Here is a 17048-nt window from a genome sequence, read left to right on the forward strand (position 1 = left end):
GGCACTTGTATTCTGCCAACCCCAGGGAAAACTCGCAGAGGGCTCCAGAGAGGGGGAAACAGAGATGTGCCATGTTGCTGACATGGCAGCCGTCACGTCACACTAAGCAGTTAGAGTGATGCGCACAGACAGCACTGAGATTTGTACAATACTCCAGTAGGCTTCAAACCAAAACAGTGAGGGCATTGTTGATTACATGAACCAGGCCTGCCTTCTCTATACCTAAATATTTAATATCAAGGAGCAAAGGCAGCGAGACACAATATGATAATGTCAAAAGCATAACTGATTGGGTCAAGATGTCTTGTTCATCAGTTTTCAGAACTTGGCATAAGAGGTTATATTAAGTAAGTAATGTGTTTTTCTTCGGGCTCGAGGCCCAATTGTGCAGAGATGGTTTTCTTTTCTGTTGTTTGCTTTGCAAATCAGGAGCATTGAAGATGGAGAAGCAGCTTCTGTATATAAAGTAAAGGGTGCAGAGGTCAGGTCTGCAGAGCATGCTTGAATTAGTCAGATGAGAGTCAAATGAAGCAAATAATGAACAGCCATGCTCCCAAAGCATTGAACATAGAGCAGATGGGTGTTATAAAGAATATACACCAGGTTTTTCAATAGCTCTTTAGTAACATTTTTTTCTTCTTGTTGCTGTCTGTGAGCATGTGCTGGGTGACATCCTTTTCCTCCTTTAACAGTTAATAACATGAAATTGACTTCACTAATTTGAAGTGCAATAAATTAAGAAACCACTTTGATTCTATGTGAGAAAAGAATTTCAAAGTTGAAAAGTGGATGACCTGCTTACTGCCAGTGTAAGACAAAAAAATGATGAGATGCTCAAGTGGAAAGGTCCACCAGAAACAACAAGACTGCCACATCTCAAACTACCTTTAGAATGTACAGCTTCTCTTTGTTGCTTGACTTTGTAATTAAGAGACCAGCATCACCAGAGGAATAGTATTGATTATTATGCATCTAGAAGTAGCGCAGCAGACAGACTGTTCCGATTCATATCAAAGCAACACCATCATTGTCCTGGGCACACAGTTCAACAGCCGCGCAGACGCTGGAAGACACCGAAGAATGAGAAGCTATCTGGTGATCAGGGTCTCAAGGCAGAAGCATCACAATGCTCCAGATCATGCAGAGACAGATAACATTTGCTTTTGCTCAAAATTTCCGTCCTTTGGATGATCACAGAAATAGTCCGATGTTACATAGAACCTTCAAAACCAGGTTATAATAATAATTAAATGATGGAGTGAAACAAAAGCGGCCTGAAAATTCTGTGCGACATCGACTCAACGAGACGATTGATAAACGCCAGTCTTATCACGAGGTGTAAAACTGTGAATGGTACGAGAAGCTTTAAAAGTTTAAAACGCTGTCGCCGCACAGCGCTGTGTGTTTCGAGGACCACGGGTACAACGATGTTGGCTGCTAACATTTTCATGACGTGAAACTGCAGGCTTTTACCTTCTCTCTTTAATGTGCACATCGGGACAAAGCGAGCTCAGAGAACCAGCTAAACAAAAGCTAAAGATGGCCTGAGTTGCTACACATCCATGATAAATCAATGCCACTTTTATAGCCTCTAATAAGTTGATGCAAAGCCATTTTTCTTCCTGCCCATCGTTCAAACATTTAAGGCATATTTACAAGGAACTTGTTAAAATATTTAATAATATTTAGTGGCAATTTCGGAGCAGCCTGTCATGGGGAAATTTATTACCCTTAAGTGTTTAAAAAGGCGATGACATGAATAACAAACTGTCAAAATTTCCTAATTTGCATAGACAGGCCATAACTCCTGATACCTTGCATTAAAAAAAGAGGTTTTTAACAAAACGAGTCATAAAAGAAGCATTCAAAGTGAGTGATGGGAAAGACTCTTCCAGAAAGTTGCACCACAGAGACGGCCTCCCCCCACTACAGATGCTTCCGAGATCAAGTCAGCCAATAAAGGGACATATATCCTGCTGCTTTGACTTATTTATCCTGTGTGGATGAGCTCAAGATGGAACATCTCCTATAGGCAAGCCTAATTAATTGTGACAAAAGGGCTAATTCAGAGGCTGCACAGGAAAAGTCAGCCAAACAATAATATTCCCTACAAATCATCTCTGCCCGTCAAATATTTCCCCCATAACTTTCTAATTCAAAGTCGTTTCGGACGTGAGGCTTTTGTTAAGGAACTTCATGGCGCCAAACAACCCTCCCACGCATCTCTGCCATTCTGTTCACACTCACACTGACTAAAAACACCCCAACATGAAAGTCCCTTGCCCTTTGTTCGACTCACCAAGATGGTGGCCATGTTTGATGATGTTCTTCTGCCGGATTCAAAGGTTTTCCGTGGATAACGCCCAGTGACCTGGGCCCGGCCGGGCTGTCCTAGTCAAAAAAGGGCCCCCGTAGACACTGATTGCGAGGCTATGAGCACTCTCTCCCCTGTGCCCTCTCAGTGCGACTCTAATTAATAGCCAATTCATCTTCTCTGATCTGAGCCAGCACATGGAGTAATATATCGTTAGTTTGGCAAGCGAGCTATTAAAGTGTAATAACCAAGTACCAGCACTCGATTTGGAAGAGTAGCACATACTTAACCATGAAGTGGAAACAATTAATTTATTGGAGAATCTCCTGTAACCAATCATTTACTAGCACACACACACACACACACACACACTGTGATGCAAAAACCATCTCCTGTTGTGTGTGGCACAAGTCAGTGACATATTTTGGGCTCTGCGCCTGAAGACTCTCGTGCTATGACCAGTTATGTAAGAATGATCCGAGCACCACTGTCACACTTCCTGCCCGCATCCATCTGCGAGGAAGAAAGTTCATTACACAAAGGACCCTGCTCATTTGTAGGTTACCTTATCACATCCACTAAGTATTTCTTCAAGGTGAAATTCATTCCACTCAATGATCTTAATGATCTAAGTCATTGATGAAATCCGAGTTTTAAAAAACTTCTGGTGAATTCTCTAAACGTGTACAGCAAAAAAACGTCACTCTCAGCATGTGGTCAGGGATTCCCTCAGGTACAGGAAATAAGTATGAATCAAGAAAAATGGAGAGAAGGTGTGTCAACTTTTGCTTCAATTTATAAATTGATGGCAAGTCCACTAAACCAATTCATTCACAACTTGTAATCTTGTGGAGCCTTACCTGCTATTTAATTTCTGCTTGTGAACTGTTTGGTGGGTGAGGGACTTTGGCAAAGAAGTCACATGCATAAACAGGGCAAATACACAATATAAAAAAACAGTACATCACACACGAGTCATCCAATCGTGATCCAAGCGCATAGCCAAATCATCAACAACAACAACAACAACAACAACAGCATGGTTTGGTAACAAGGGAACTATCAGAATTGAGAAATTATATATTCTACACACAATGATTCACTCCACCAAATACAACTCATTTTATTTGTCTTATCTCAGACAATTATGGTACACAGTTACAAAACAACCCACTGTGTCCGCTTCCTCAGTCACCCTTAGAACAATAAACCCATCCTTCAAACATTTATAATTGCAAGAAATAAATGAAAATACTTATGACTCAGTCGTGTGCTTTTGGTCTGCCACCAAAGCAAAACCTTTAAAACCCATTATTCTTTTTGAAAGAACTAATGACGTTTTTTGTCTCTTCAGCTTAACACACTAATTGACAGTTTTTTTGGAGGATAGCCCAGATGGAAAAATAAGTACCCCCTTAAAGACCCAACTCCCTTGCTCATTCCCTTAGCTTTAAGTCCCTTATTAATTAAACTTTCGCCAAGTAAGGAATTTTTATTAAAAAGATAAAGTCTGCTCTACCGTAAAAAAAAAGAAGAACTATTGTCTCTAAAGTTACAATTTTAGTTCTATGAATAAAATAGTCTTTTCATACCACAAGTTGCATCAGGGGGACAGGGACCAAATGATCCACACGGTACAGTAATTAGAGGGAGATTTTCACTCCAGCTACTCAAAAATTGGTGAGGTTTAACCAATACCCTTTGCACCGACTGAATAAACACACTAAGACTGTTCATTTTAGCATCATGGGATATGATTTACTGTATAGCAAACAGAGGCAGCAGCAGCGGGCTCAGGAGAGACAGAAGTGTAAATATGTGTTTTGCCAGTGCTGTGTGTCGAGCCATACATCCTGCCACACCGCTGTTCAGACGGAAAATAAAGCTACAGCCAAATATTGACTGCAGTTTTATGATCAGTCACCCACTTGATCAATCAAATTCCCTCTTGTGTCATTAACTTTGTAACAATATTTATCAATTAACATCATAAGACAGGGATTGTGTCGCTCCAATTAGGAAGCCCTCTCCTCAATGTTGCTTTTACAAAAAACAGCAACAAAAAATTGTAATATACAAAAAATATGCTTGTTCATAAAAATGCTGAATTTGAGATTACCATAAGGCCCAAAAAAAACATTTTTACAAAAAGCTAATTTAGAATAGAAATTTTACAGATAGAATCTAAAATACTACAATGCTCAGGAACATTAAAATGTACAGCCTATTGTATCAGGGGTGATCCAATATAAACCGCTCAATGTTAAAAAGGCAGTTATATGGCATTAATTATATTCACCAATAAAAACATTTCCTTTCATCAAAAGTATCTTGGGAACTTCCTTTTTTTTTCTTTTTTTTCCTGGCCTACTGTGCAGATAAATGCTTTGATAATAAGCATCTGAAACTGTATGGCAGAGCTGCTTTGCTGCTTCACAGTTCTCCAAATGTATTCAGCTGCTTTGACCACAAGTATGAAGTGAAAACAGAGAAACTGCCTTGGGGGATCATTGTAAAAGATCTCAAGGGACTATCTCTGGATGTGGTTATCTGTAGAGAAGGCGGAGGAGGTCAACATTACATCTGCTCAAGTGCAACCTGTAGTGGGCAGGTCGAAACCATTGTTATGTCCCTGTTTCGGGGCTGAGATGAAAGCAACGAGGACGGACACATGCGGCGTTAAGGTGCATTAAGTTGCCAGAAAAGTAATGTATCGTCCGAGGAGGATCATTATGCCACTTTCACAGTAACTGCTGTACAGCCAGCAAATCACAGCCAATTAAGACCCTTTACACTTACAAGTCAAGCATCACTTGTTGTGCTGTCCATAACAGGGTTTTATGGATATGAAGCAGATCTGATGGCTGTATTGGTCCTGTGATGAATGTTCAAATTTACATGGAATGTTGCCCAAGTAAGAATAGTGTTAAAAACCAAACACATAATTTTGTGCGAAAAAGAGAGAGCGAGAGAGAGAGAGAGAGAGAGAGAGAGAGAGAGAGAAGGCTTTGGGAACTGCATCTTTGATCCAATTCTATCATTTCATGAGAATAACACTTTTCCCCTTATTCAGGGGGGTAAACAATTCAGGCCTGTTTCACAATTTTTTGTGTCAGTTTTCTGTTTTCTGCTAACGAGATGTCACTAATATGTACTGGAATGCTGTGTGAATAAACAATTTGATGGGCCACGAAGAACTTAATGATGTATACCAAATGTGGAGGGACAGCTTCTAAGCGCAGATTTTTGTAGACAAACATAGCTGTTGACAACATTTCCACACAGCTTGCCCTTTCTGTCAGGCTGAAAATGTAAAATTAGGCAAAAAAAACGTTACCAAGGTACAGCAACTGTTAACAAATCATGTCTTATTAACATTTTGCCTCATTTGGTGAAATTGAAAAGACAGATAAGGAAGAAAATGCCACTTAGTCAGAGTGAAAGAATAATTAAAAGAAAAACAGAATTCCTGCATGCATGCATTAGTCAAAAACAAACCTGGGTTCTTTTTAACTAATTAACAAAAGCATGAATCAAACACTGCATGCTCTCCATTTATATAAATGCAGCTACCTATTGCGTTGTGAATTTTGTTGCATTGTTCCTCTGTCGACATAGCAGTTTATTCAAGCTTAATTCGTGCCACTGTGTCTTCCCGGGAGCAGACTCCAGTCATCTTTAAACGGCTCCATTTAAAATGCAATTTGATTATCTGCCAAATTGCTACCAAGTCTCTCCCTCTGCAGCTTGGGGATGGGGGGTAAAAAATTTTAATTAGCATTTGTGCATAAAAGGGAGGTCGTTGTTGCATTTTGAACCTGACATCCCAGAATGACCACCACTTTCAAAGAGTCATCACCCAAACGATTTCAAACAAATAGATCCAAAGGGACGGAAGTAGTCCTGCCAAGGAGGGGTGGGGGAATCACAGAGGTCTTCAGTGGCACTGGAAAAAAACCCACAGGACATGGCATGTTTAAATAATCCAAAACTTTTCTTTAATCATAGTTTAGAAAATTGGCTGGGACCTTCAGCAGGAGACAGCTGCTCTGCCCCGTAGCCATTTAATGAGATTCACTGAGGGTTTCCCTTAAAATATTTACGCTGTCCCATGGCACAGCAATATTGTTCTAGAATGGGGAGATAAGAGCCAAGGAGGTGTGTTTAAGTTCTCCTAATCAATTTGCTAATTACTGGAGCAACTACAGGAGAGGAGAGAGCAGTCCCTCCTGGCAAGCTGTATTCTAATAAACGCTGAAAATTTTATTTACTCCCTTAGCCGGGAGGATTTCTGAAGTGGGATTACAGCAAAAAGCGCTGATTGAGACAGAGCTGTGCTGCGGTTTAGGTCGCAGTAAAAGGATCAAGGAGAGGTCTCGAAACATAAAAGGATCTCGCAGGACCTGCACCTTTGCATCTGTTCAGTGAATGGAGACGACAGACTCTCACAGACTTGGCATGAAAAGACCTGACTGCTTCAGCTAGATATCAACAAATATTAATGAGACTTCTGGTTCTTGAATAAAAAAAAACGTTTATTGTCGGAGTTAATGCGTATTTGTGTGGTATCCACACGGCATTACTAAGTGAAACAAAAAAATATGTATGTTCATTAAAATACATACAGTATACAGAAATACTGAGATAATAATACTTTATTACTTTACATTTCAATACTTGCTATTATATGAGTTACCGTTGAAATCTTACATGGAGCTGAGGTCAGGAGGCCCAGACATTATGGCAGCCGTTAGGTTTGGCCTTCTGGCTTTGGCCCTTTGGCACAGCCCCTCTGGCACAGCCCCCCCCCCCCCCCAACCTTTGGGACTGAGGGCAACCCTGGACCTGTCATATTACACAGCCCACATCTTCTTCAGGGTTGGGGGCAAAATCTGCTCCACCTCTTCAATGCCACATTATCTATATGCCCACCTCCCTCTCCAAGGCTTATAGCTTTTGCCAGGATCAAGACAGGTCAAAGGTCAGCATAAACAGAGAGCTGGAAGGGCATGACTATCAGCTATTAGCCAGCCACAATGGCACATGGGGCCAAGTTAGTCCCGGGGGGCCTCTAATCGCTGATATTATAGACCACACATGTGGCAGCAAAGCTGTGTACTCTCGAGTTATTGAACATTGTCTGTTCACAAATCGAACCAGTTTGTTGCACGATTTGGGGGGCGGGGTGTTATCACTGTTAATGAAAAACTTACTGGCAAATAACACTACCCTTATTTTTTATAAATGATCCTCCCATTTGCAATACTACGCAACTGACTCATTTTTGTGATTCAAAACAAGTCTAGTAAGACAACTTTTTCTTTTACCTTGTATTTGCTTTAACACCTTTAATTACATAATAAAAATGACACTGCCCTTTGTAATTTTGCTCTTTTGCTAAATACGACCAGACAAAAAAAAAGGGAAAACACAGACTTCTTAGTATTTACGGGCCATTTCCATGTCCCTGTATTCATCTCTCCAATCAACTCGTTTCCCTAACTCCCACAGTCTCTCTGGTGTAACTGAGCGCATAGATCTGAGAACAATCCCATCGAGAATTGAGGCAAAAACAAAAACACGAGAAAACCTGTTGCTGTGACATTTTGTTCCCTCTCACCTCATCGCATGCCAGTCACAATGGACCGGTGTGTGGGGGATCTGTGTTCAGGTCACCATGGTGATGGCTCTCTGCCTCCCAAGGCTCCCTCGGGAGGGGGTTGGAGGATGGGTGGAGGGGGGGGGGGGTGGTGTAACGGAGCAGGTTGCCAACGAAAGCGCAGTCGGATGAGAAGAATGGTAAAGAAGAGATGTTCCTAAAAACACCTTCCACGAGGAAGACGGCGACTTTCTCCGCTCGATGCGAGTTGAGTCTACTGAACTCAACACACCGTGGAACAGAACAACTGACGCCACACTAAAATAGGCTGAAACGTTTCACTCCTTAACCTTTAAAAAAAGGAAAAAATATATAACTAACTAGTCCAGGTTCATGAGCATAGGTCTAAGAACATCTGTCTGTGGGTAAATCATCCCTACATGACAGAAAGGCCCAGAGATGGCATTACACTGTGCGAGACAAAAGGGCACCCGCACCCTACACCGCCAGCTCCAATTTCATTCGCTTATTTGACTGTTGTCCCCCTCTATAACAATTAAGCCAACATATTTCAAGGGGATACCCAGTGTCTTCATCAAAAGTCAAATACACCAGTATATACAGCTGGAGAATAGGAAGTACAATATATATATATATATATATATATATATATATAACTGCCCTTAATGGTAACCAGTGGCCCATGTTTATCGTTAGGAAGTCTGTTTCTGTTTGTCAGTGTGTAAAGTGTGTAAACAGTACAATCAAAAGCCTGAAATTTTTTTTATTTAAATTCATTTAAATGAGGATTCGTTCTTTATCTGGTTTTTAATCAAATTAGCAAACTTACCAAAAATCCCCACTCCTAGTTAGCACTACTGAAAAAAGAGCAAACACTTTCGGGGATTTATATTAAGGGGTTAATTTTGCTAGAGAAAATCTATTATTTTGACAGTTAAACAGAGCACAACTTGTATCACATTGGTAGCAGTCAACAGGACTCTAGTTTAAGAAGAATTCAACAATCCATCCATCCATCCAACACTTTTACACTCAAGTGTCACAGGTGCTTTACCTGCAATGTTTACATTTTAAAACAAAGCTTCAAATTGACTGTGATGAGACAACATGACAGTAAAAAACACTCGGCTTACTAATTACTAGAAGGATAAAGATCACCGTCAGGCGGGTTTCACTGTGGACTGAGATTAATGTAACAGACACGTGTCACGGTTTGGGCCCTCTGCTTGTCTTATTTTGTAGCTTTCTTGTGTCTCGTGTCTCTGGGTGAGCTTCACTTCCTGTCCTGTGATTGCCTGATTGCTTCCACCTGTGTCCAATCACCTGCACCTCCCTTGTGTATTTAAGCCCTGTGTGCCAGTTGTCCTTTGTCGCGTCATTGTCTTGTCAACCGTCCGTTGGAGCACGCCTCTGTCCCTGTTTCTGTGTGTTTAATAAAGAACACTTCTGTTGAGAATCCTGCGCCTGAGTCCTGCCTGCTTCCGCCCGCACCTCCAGCACCGATCCGTGACAGAATGACGCGACCAAAAGAGGACTCAGCAGGATACAATTTTGCAAATCCTTTTTGGGGAACCCGTCTGGCCTTTGGTGGGCCACGCAGCGTGCAGCTGGCTGCCCGGCGTAATGCCAACCACGACTCGCCAGCAGGCTCCGGGCGGTGTTCCAGTCACCGCCCTCGCCCCTCTCCAGACCCAGGTTGGGCCTCGCCGATGGAGGCCAGCGTCCAGCCCCCAGTCCTCAGCGCACGCTGGGAACAGGTGCTGGAGCTGGCCGCCCGCCTCCAGGCCAGGTACGACCCCCACGCCCTGGACCTCCGCATTCGGCGGCAGCGACGGCGGCAGCGACGCCCGGCTCCGCCCGAACCGGCCCCAAGACCCACGCCCCCAGCTCCAAGACCCACGCCCCCAGCTCCAAGACCCACGCCCCCAGCTCCAAGACCCACTCCCCCAGCTCCAAGACCCACACCCCCAGCTCCAAGACCCACACCCCCAGCTCCAAGACCCACTCCCCCAGCTCCAAGACCCACGCCCGTTCCGGCCCCCAGAGTCCAGTCTCCGCCCGTTCCGGCCCCCAGAGTCCAGTCTCCGCCCGTTCCGGCCCCCAGAGTCCAGTCTCCGCCCGTTCCGGCCCCCAGAGTCCAGTCTCCGCCCGTTCCGGCCCCCAGAGTCCAGTCTCCGCCCGTTCCGGCCCCCAGAGTCCAGTCTCCGCCCGTTCCGGCCCCCAGAGTCCAGTCTCCGCCCGTTCCGGCCCCCAGAGTCCAGTCTCCTGGCCCGTCCCCACGGCCCCTGATCGTGCCCCCTCCCTCCCATCCCTTGGTCCTCTCCCCCCCACCCCTGGGGGCCGTCTGGGATCCGGCCCTTGAGGGGGGGGTGGGGTCAGGGGTTGGGCCGCCGCAGCCGCACTGCTCGGCGCCCCCCGCCACGACGACGCCGGAGCCGCACTGCTCGGCGCCCCCCGCCACGACGACGCCGCAGCCGCACTGCTCGGCGCCCCCCGCCACGACGACGCCGGAGCCGCACAGCTCGGCGCCCCCCGCCACGACGACGCCGCAGCCGCACTGCTCGGCGCCCCCCGCCACGACGACGCCGGAGCCGCACTGCTCGGCGCCCCCCGCCACGACGACGCCGGAGCCGCACTGCTCGGCGCCCCCCTCCGCGACGACGCCGCAGCCGCACAGCTCGGCGCCCCCCGCCACAACGCACGGCCGCCGACCCGGCAGACCCCCCGAGACCCTGAGGCCCGGCCGCCGACCCGGCAGACCCCCCGAGACCCTGAGGCCCGGCCGCCGACCCGGCAGACCCCCCGAGACCCTGAGGCCCGGCCGCCGCCCCGCCAGACCCCCCGAGACCCTGAGGCCCGGCCGCCGCCCCGCCAGACCCCCCGAGACCCTGAGGCCCGGCCGGCCCCCCGAAGGACCCGACACAGGGCCGCCATCACCCGGAGTTCCCCGCGCGGTCCAGGATCGTCGGGTCCCCACCCTCCCTCCCCTTGTCTGATTTTCTCCGGTTCTGCTCCCCTTTAGGACCGTCTGGAATTCGGTCCTTGAGGGGGGGGTTCTGTCACGGTTTGGGCCCTCTGCTTGTCTTATTTTGTAGCTTTCTTGTGTCTCGTGTCTCTGGGTGAGCTTCACTTCCTGTCCTGTGATTGCCTGATTGCTTCCACCTGTGTCCAATCACCTGCACCTCCCTTGTGTATTTAAGCCCTGTGTGCCAGTTGTCCTTTGTCGCGTCATTGTCTTGTCAACCGTCCGTTGGAGCACGCCTCTGTCCCTGTTTCTGTGTGTTTAATAAAGAACACTTCTGTTGAGAATCCTGCGCCTGAGTCCTGCCTGCTTCCGCCCGCACCTCCAGCACCGATCCGTGACAACACGTCTCCAATCCGATGTGATTAATGAACAGATATTCTACACACTGGATAGTAAAGCATAGTAAGACATGCTGCATTGGATTTACATTTAAGCAACATGGTTTAACAAATACTACTACAAGTGGCTGGCAATTTGTCAAGTGTGTTAATTGGTCACCAGTTCATCCAATTCATCTTAATGCGTGCTTTTGGACCACACCCAAAGAACAGTGAATTAGGCGTGCACTGCAGCCAACAGATACTTTGAGTACAAGACTGAATCCCCAGTGGTGATTGTTGCCAAAGTCAAAAACTCTCCTATTTCTCTTTTAGTCAAGCTGTGCTTTCCTAATCTGTGAATTATTATCAAATTCTGCTTATGAATGACTGCAGGTTTCATTTGGTATTATTATGGGCCAATTTGTCAGTTTTGAGTTTGATGAGTTTGAACTGTTTAGTCACTAAATGCCAGGTGGTGTAGGACGTAAAAAGCTAAAAGATGGGGGGGGGGGGCGGGGGGGGGGCAAACCTTTGCACAGCGTTTAAACGTCCTCACTTTCTCCTTGAACATCTATCCTAAACCGTGCTCCTCTGGTCCCCTCCGTGTCCCAAAGTGGCCAGCTGGGAACGGTGCGCATGTGCTGACGTCCCTACTAACCTTGGCCAGTGTAAGGATTACCGTGCATTTACACTCAACGCTCCTTCTTTCCTTAAGACTTATTAAGAATGATAATGAGCTCGGAAAGGGGCAGCGTGTCCCTTTCTCAACTCTGTGGAAGCTCTCCTCCCTCTTTCTTTCTGTTTCTCGTCTTACTCCTCTCTTTATTCCGTCTCTCCCCCTTTTCTGCAGTCTCTTTTATTTCTCTCCCCCAGTCTACACACCTCTCTCTCTCTCTGTCTCCATCGTATTGAAAGGACCCAGGACAAATTACCAAAAAGACCATTTTCATCTATGAACTGCTGGATTTAATCGATACTTATTTCATGCCTTCAAAATCAAGCCTATAATACTGTTGTCTGTGTGATTTGTTTATTTTGCTCTGGAATATTCCCTCAGTCGAAGGGGGGGGAAAAGCACGGGATGCAATTCACCTTGAACCTCCATTATATTGGATTTCTCTACTGGCTGATCAAGCATGCAAAAAAGACATTTCCTTAGCAGTAAAATAAAAACAATAATGATGATTAAAAAAACACGTGTGCTATTTGTGCGGGTATAACAGTATGTGTTGAAGGCGGTATATGTTTACAAGGCAAAACACCGTGGTTGAGCTAGTGTGAATTTGTATACAAAATCCTTGCACTGAGGGCAATTGATAAAGCTTATGAGCTGGGAAACAAAAGTAGTGGCTCCTGAAGCTTGTCAAAGCCGCCTGGGATTACTGACGCTTATTTGACATCAAAGACCTGAGGTCCACAACCAAGGTCAGACAGAATAGGAATACACATGGGTTTAATTCTACACACCCCTTGACAGATGCAGATGGGTACTTCTGAGACGTGAGGCATTTCCCTGACTGATAGGGCTGCCGGAAATAAGAACGATGGAGGCATCGCACACTGATTATCCACTGTGATTCTCAAATAGTCGAATGAGCCAGAAGCACAGCACTACAAGAACCCATTTCAAGTACCATTTTAGAGAAATAAAGAGAGCGAATGAGCCAAACGAAAGGCCTGACAGGACCACACCCATAAACGCTGAACTAAACACACAAACAAAATGGTCCACGAGGGCCTTTGATTTCGCAGAGCACGACCTTTACCTACGGTCACGATGAAAAATCACGAGAGCAGGAAGGCTGAGAGCGAGCAGAAGAGAGGTAGAGAGAGAAGGGCAGTATTTTAGACGGATGGATATTGGACTGTCTCATCAATGCCGAAGAGAGATGAGAACCTCGGCCACCGGTCTGACAGTGAAGGCTGGCTGGTGGCCAGATAAAGATGGACCTTCGGACAGCCGACACATGCCGTCACATCCCGGAGTTACACTGAGGCCGCACACGGGATGAGGAGCTGGGAACTGCTTCAAATGATCAATTTGCAGCTCTCTTTGGGAAGGCCGTATAAAAGAGCTCGCACCATAACGCTGCAATGCACGGAGGTGAACTATTGTAACCTGTAGTGTCACCTGCTGTTGGTTATTATTTTTGGTGACCTCGTAAAAAAAAAAGGAACATCACTAAAGTAAACTTATCTCTAGTATGACTAATGCTCGCTATTCAAATCACACAAAATGCAAGCTGATTTCATGTCTAAACATGTGGTTTTAAGTTTGCCTCTTTAAGTGTGAAGCGTACGTCTGCAACAGGCTGGACAGCTGCTGCATTATGGGGCTATTATGGAGAATACCTCAATAGAACACTGGGAACGTAATGCCTCTTTTTACATTCTACGCTTTATGATCTGACTCGGGAGACAAAAAAAATCAAACACAAAACTGTAAAATAAAAGATATGAAATGTAATGTTTACCTTGTGTTGTACTAGAACTGGCATTTTAATATAGACGATGGCTTTCCATGAATGATCTGTTTAAGCAAAGACAGAAGGGAGAGAGAAGGGAGAAAAAAAGGATAATTAATTACTTTTGTGAGCTATTGCACGGGAGAGACAATAAACCTGCCTGGTCGCCATGGATATGACATATTTGCTCTGAAAACAACACAATAATTAGCAAAGGAGAAAGATCCGGTGAGAATATGAGAACTCTGGGTTTAAAGTGCCAGTGATCTATTCCTGTCCTCTTCTTCATCCCTGAGAATAATAACAAACACATTGGCTTGCACACAACACAGACCTCTATCAATTCACAGCGGCGACCCTTTACAAAAGCATGTTAAATGAAATCTCACATCAAAGTGGTGATTTATAAAGCTCGCAGCTAATCAAACACGCAGGATACACAGAGTGTTTTTTAAACAGATTTTTTCTTGTTGTTCTACAGACGGTGGAAGTCAGAAAAAAGCTGCGTTTCAGCTGCGGAGAGAAGGAACAGAAGGAGAACATGTTTTACGCGTGTACGTGTGCGTCCGAAGGTGTGTGTGTGTGTGTGTGTGTGTGAGTGTGTGTGCGTGTGTGTGTGTGTGTTAAGGTGAATGAGCTGACAATGTTTTGGAGGCAAATAAGCGGGTTTTTTGCCAAACGGACTGATAACTAGTTGCGTTGACGTGTGCCCTCGCGAGGTGTCCTTCATTCAGCAGGTTACACTGTCCGGCTCCATTAACACGACCAAAAAAAACATATTTACAAAAGCCATTTACAGAGAATCTTCAACAGCTCAACTTCCGCATTTAGAGCTTTGAATATTGATAACATTTATAGTAGTTCCTCTATTCGCGGTAAAACGATACTGTGCGCGAGGCTACTACCTGTTATAAGCAAACCAAGCGAGTTTCACTAAGTTTTTTCACAACAAAACTCCGCAGTTTCGACCAAAGAAGACGCACCCAAAAGTCGCTCCTTCTTGTACGCCTTTGGGAGAAGTGTAAGGGGCGACTAAGCAGCTGAATACACAATAAAAAAAACACCTCACATGGGTCCTGTTTTCACTGTTTTTTAATGGTCTGTCTTGTGAGGGGAAACGGGAGAACACACTCGCAGAGGGGACAAGTTGCCGTGTCAACTTTTGCAGGCACGTCTGTCCGCCCGGTGTTGTCGGCTTATACGTGTAAACCGTTTTGAGGGGAATTGACAAAGTTTTACGCAAAGCCGTGGTCCTCTGGCCGGCGTTTTTCCTTCTTTTTTTCGGCTTTCCTTCCAAAAGCGCTAACAGGCTGCGCGGGTCGCAGCGGAACTTGCTGCCGCCGCATCGAGGCTCGCCGACCCGAGTCCACCGAGTCCGTCCGTCAATTCACTGACTATTCACCGTAACTGTGGTAAACTGCCTCAAAAAACGCTCGTGCTCGGTGCCACTGATGCGACACTTTGGATGTCGCTTTTCGCCAGAGAATGATGCGTTTCGAGGGGAGCCTCTCCAGTAGTTGAGAGGAAAAGGAAAACTCTTACCTGAGGTGTACTTCGTTGTCTCTCGGTGACTTCCAACTTAACGCAGGTGTGTGTGTTTACGGTGGATATTGTGAGCGCTTTCATTCATGAAGTTGACACATTATTTTTTCTCAGTTTTTCGGGTTTTATTGTAGCATTTTCTAATTTCTTACTGGGCGAGTCGCCCGGAAGATCTGCCCTGGAGACCGGCTCCAAGTGGGAAGAGGAGTCGTTAATTGAATTTCTCGGTTGGCAGGTGTTGCTTAGAAAACGTGGAATGGAGTTCAGCTGTGGTCTCTGTCTCAGCTGACAGTTTGACCAAACTATCTGCTCTTTTACTACGTTTCACCTCCATGTGTTATTAGTTAATAAACCTAGGCCAATTTAAATCACTTAATAAAGTGTCACAAGCTAATAAAGTTTTTGTTATTGCTAGTCTAGACCAACTTCATTCATCACACTTCAAGTCCTATAGATAAGGTCCAGAGTCAAGACCAAGTGCAAAAGCAGAGACAAAGTCAAGACCAAGTCCACAGGAAATCGAGTCCTGTTCGAGGTCATTATAGGTCACGGTGTCTTTTCTGTGCAACTCCTCTGCAATTACAGTCGAGATGTAACAATGTTATAAAGGGCAGTTCCAGGACAACATTTCTGGCCCATAAAACATACTCATTTGCATTGCACGTTACCCAGACCTGGTTTCAGTATAAAGAAACCAGAGTCAATATTAGAACTGAGTTGGAACTTGCTTCCAGGGGGTAAAAGCACTGGAGTTAGGCAATATGTTAAAATCCTTCAATTGAGGTCTTTAACTGTATTAATTCTAATTCTATTAACACACTATTGTTGCCTTGATGACAATAAAGAAGAAGAAGAACTAACTTGGAGTCATTCTCATTCCTTCCTATTCAGTGCATGCAATGTTTTCTTTAAGTGCTTTATCTGGCAAAAAGAAAGTTACATGCAGCTCTACGTCCAGATGAAAATGTCTGAAGATGAAGATGAAGATGGCCGATGTTTTGCCTTTATGGTGTCACAACGTTTGCACCTCTGTGTGTGTGTGTGTGTGTCTGTCTGCGTTGTTTAAGTTTCACAATTGATCAATCAATCATTTAAGTTTTTTCAAGTTTACGTTTTCTTTTTTACTTTCTATCGACAGAGCACAAATGTCCCTTTCTCTCTTTATTTTGCTTCTCTCTCACCTTTTCTACCAACTACCATACATCAATAATTTACTGTAAAATATTCTGAGCATGAGACTCCTTGAAGGTATCCCAGGAGCAAAGCCCATAGGAATGGTAAGGCTATGATAATGTATCTTAGATTTGAACTATCCTTATCTAAATTCTGCAGTCTTGCAAACTATTGACAAACAGATTATTGCCAATTAGCAGTTTTGTGATGTCTCCTGTTGTACACAATAAAGAATTAAGAGGATCAATAGTAGTCAACTAACGATGTAGATAGTGCTTTACTCTTTGATCTTAACCCGTTGTAGGGTTTAGGATCCAAGCAATGTGACCTACTGCTTGGTATCCCTCCAGTACATTTGGGATATTTGTTAAATGATGTGTCATATTATAATCACATCACTATCTCATCCTCAGTCCAGAAACCCATGCCATGTCCCCTTTTTGCAGCATGTAAAACCCCAAAACATTCACACAAATCTGAAGGTTTGTTGAAGAATTTCACACACAATTTTTACTTCATGCTTTTTTAAGGGAATCAAGTATTTTGGATAGCATTTTGAATTCTGTTGGAATGAATATCCTTTTACAGC

General features: G+C 44.7%; 1 long non-coding RNA gene across 1 annotated transcript; it reads right to left on the bottom strand.

Moving 5' to 3' along the window:
• Window positions 1–3218: 3218 nt before the first annotated feature.
• Window positions 3219–15448, bottom strand: LOC134132298 (uncharacterized). The gene is made up of 3 exons (XR_009956848.1): window positions 15287–15448; window positions 13754–13809; window positions 3219–6260 (listed from the first exon to the last, which is right to left on the bottom strand). It is a non-coding gene; the product is annotated as an uncharacterized LOC134132298 (long non-coding RNA).
• Window positions 15449–17048: the final 1600 nt, after the last annotated feature.

Source organism: Pungitius pungitius, chromosome 1 (assembly GCF_949316345.1).
Source record: "Pungitius pungitius chromosome 1, fPunPun2.1, whole genome shotgun sequence".
In the NCBI taxonomy this organism is placed as follows: Eukaryota; Metazoa; Chordata; class Actinopteri; order Perciformes; family Gasterosteidae; genus Pungitius; species Pungitius pungitius.